Source organism: Crocodylus porosus, unplaced genomic scaffold (genome assembly GCF_001723895.1).
Source record: "Crocodylus porosus isolate Cpor-Errol unplaced genomic scaffold, CroPor_comp1, whole genome shotgun sequence".
NCBI classification, from domain to species: domain Eukaryota; kingdom Metazoa; phylum Chordata; order Crocodylia; family Crocodylidae; genus Crocodylus; species Crocodylus porosus.
The window spans coordinates 109,283,657-109,286,993 of NW_017728947.1; the positions used below are offsets into that span (position 1 = coordinate 109,283,657).

At 42.7% G+C, this 3,337-nt stretch overlaps 1 long non-coding RNA gene across 1 annotated transcript in view; it reads right to left on the reverse strand.

The window, feature by feature from the left end:
• LOC109321000 overlaps positions 1-267 on the reverse strand; it is a 21,264-nt gene extending 20,997 nt beyond the window's left edge. Inside the window, exon 1 of the long non-coding RNA XR_002103924.1 lies at positions 83-267. This is a non-coding gene — a long non-coding RNA (uncharacterized LOC109321000). The remainder of the gene's footprint in view (positions 1-82) is intronic.
• Between the last annotated feature and the right edge of the window lie 3,070 nt (positions 268-3,337).

Here is a 3,337-nt window from a genome sequence, read left to right on the forward strand (position 1 = left end):
AATGGCATAAGAAAAAAAAAAAGAAGGAGCAATTTGAAAGTGGCAGCAATTTGACAGGGTGAACTACAAAAAGTCACAACACCATTTGGTGGATAGAGAGACTCATTACACATCTTTGAGTGCCTTTGTGTTTGCATACAACAAATCCATGGATGCGACACTTTAATTCATGGTGAGCCAAACTAAACTACATCCGAGGAGTTTTACTTTAGTGTGGCAGAAGATTTTTAAAGTGTCCAGAAAATCCACTCATGGAAACAGTCACGCCATTGCAGTGCAAGGAAGGACAAAAAATGTAGCATATTCAAACACCCTATCTGCTGACACAAGGATTCTCTGTTTCCTTGCAAAATCAGGAATTCAGTCCACAATAGATACTCTCCAAGAGTTCCTGCCATGTAAAAACCCATTCTCATGAACGATGGCAAGTAGCCAGTAAGAGGGATGCAAAGGATGGTTAGACAAAACAGCCTGTTCAGAACAAAAGTTCCAAACACTGTCCCAGCATGTCACCATTTCTACCTATGGTGCCTACTCTGCTGCATTGAGCATATCCTCTTCTGTGGCCACTGAAGCTCGTAGAAGTGTTAGGTGCTTTTGCAGTAGGAGAATATTAATTAGGCCTCAATATCTGTGTAGAGTTTAAGAAGTGCCAAGTAGCCATGACTGCCATTAAACCAAGTCTATACTAGAAACTCTGGGGGCTGTAGAGATGACTACCAGCAAAAGCCGTAGCCTGGATGCAGTTCCCCAGCATGAGAATACTTTTACCATCATAACATTTTCACTCAAGGAGCTGTACCCAAAAGACAGAAAAAATGTTAGTATAAACTCTGTTATAGTGTAGATGAGGCCTAGATCAGCGGGAACTGACAGAGTGCTCTAAACACTGATCTGTTGCGGATTTATCAAATGTGGTATCAAATGCAGTGTTTTTTCTGTCAAACTGAAAAATAAGTTTTAATTTTGGATGCATGTAAATAAAATCCTGAAAATCAAATTCCTGGAAGAGGCCACAGGCTGCCCAAACCAGTGGATAGCTTCATTTTGCATTTCTGGATCAATTGCTAAATATTTTTACATTTTTCCTATCCAAAAAAAAAATAATCGTCGCAAAAAAGAAGATGCATTAGTTACTTGAACTCTGGCATAAAAGTCTCCCATAACACTCACCCTCACCATAAATTATGCTCCATTAAGCTATCTGCAGCCAAAGGACATTCAGCTCCTTGGCAGATCTTGGTAACGTTTGCTTGAAACATTTTTGAACCTGGGTTCCGCTGACCTCACTAACCAAATAAGTGAAGCTAAAAATAAATGTGAAGTGAAGCAGACAATTGGGAGCCCATATGCCTCTCACTGTTTGGGAAAGGCACTTAACTGCCTGTGCTGAATTGTGTTTGTTGTACAGAGATAACATCTAACATCAGACTGTTTGCATGGAGACACTTTCTGGGCTCGTTCTTCCAGACAGTAAATGCCCCGTGCACATCCTGTCAAAACGCCTAATGTTTTCTGTGTTCACATTTTCCAAATACTTAAGGCTATTATTGTTTTTACAGTTAGATAATGAGAACAGACCAAATCTGTCATCTGATCTCTGTGCTAATGTAGTACACATTGTCTAAATCAGCTTTAACGCAGGGTTGAAAACTAATTGTGACCTTGGCAGCCAGTGGCTGGTGAGATAAGACTTCCTTTTCAGTTAAGGTCTATAGCCATGGCCAGTGCTGTAAGCTTGTATCTGCTCTGCTGTATAAGTTTACATGACAATCAATATGACAGCATTGTTAACATGCCGAGTTCAGAGCAATAATAAATGGGCCTAAAAAGAAATAATTAGTCATGGTCACAGAGGGGAAATTAATATTCATGAATGATTTAGAAAATAAAATGATGCTGGTAAAGAAATGATGCCTGGCTCTGGCAGGCATTTTGCATTCAGAATAGAAATGTCTATAATCAAGTGCATATGGAGCAGTCCGAACAAAGGGCAGATGTGCCAAACTGCAGAACATAAAGAGGATGCTGGGTGATATGGACGGACCTGCTTTTCTAATAGGATTGCGAGCTGAAATGGTCTTGCTGCCAAGACTAGGCCATTTGTGTAAGAACACGTAGATGCTGATATTGATTTCTTCATCCCCAGTGGAGAAGCTTTTCCGTATAGTCCCAAATATGAGCGAGGTGGAGCGCCTATGGGCTCCAAGTAGACCTTGCTAGGTAGAAGGAATATTCTACCATCATTAGACCCTGTCTTTCAATAGCCGAGTCAAGATCCTGTAATAGAAGATCCTGTGTGCCGGGAAGGGAGATTGGAGGGCTCCGCAGAAGCCCTGCGAACATCGCAGCCTTCTTGCCTATCAGCGGTTACTAGTGTTAATGTTATTGCTTCTTTTTTGGTTGTTGAATTATTCTTTCTAGCCCTGGGCAAGGAGGAAAGGCCATTGAGAAATCAGTTCAGTCTTTTGTGCACCACTGCATCTGCTCCCAGCGACCCATGGCATTCCTACCTGATGAAGAATGGCCTTGTTTTTACGTTTTGACTGAGCTGGCCTGAGAGCAGGCTGATTTCCTGAGTATCAGCTGGAAAACTTCCTAATTCGGGGATCTCTCCCTCCTGACAGTTTAGCCAATCTGCTCTTGAGCTTAGTATCTGTTTTAGGTCAAACAAAGTGACTTTCCACACAAGAGGGTGTCTGCATTGCTGCTGCACTGGGACTAGAGCTCCTTGTAAACCTTTCTCAGTTTACATGTGCAGCTGTCAAATGGCCTCTTTCCTCAGGAAAGACCCTGGGAGGTTGGTGCTGGCCTCTGGGCGAAAGTCTGCTATCTGGGTAGAGGCTATAAGCGTCAGAGCTTCCGGATAAGTCTGACCTGTTAGTTGAAAGGGCAGCACGACCTAAGCTAACCTAGGTTGAGGGAGGGGTTGGGATCACTTCTGGCACAGGGCATAGGCCCTAAATCCTGGCGGGTTTGTCTGAGTATTATACTACGCATATTTGAATAACTTGCTGTAATTTGTTACTCAAACCCTCAACCTCCACCCCCTTTCTCTCTGGCTTTTGTCCTCAAGTTCCTGTACTATGAGTTGGAGGACTTGGGCATTCATGGATGGCCAGCAGAATGACATGTCTGGCCCATGGTAGCTGAGCCTTCATTGCTAATGCATTAGTGGACATCCATCATTGTTGAGACTGTCCTCCTGTCTCACGTGGACCAGGGCACAAAAGTTCCTGTGATGAAACTTCTCCAGTGGGTAGATGTACCAAGTCTGTAATGTCCAAGTCTCGCCCATGATAAGCTTAAAATGCAATTAGATATATAAATATATATG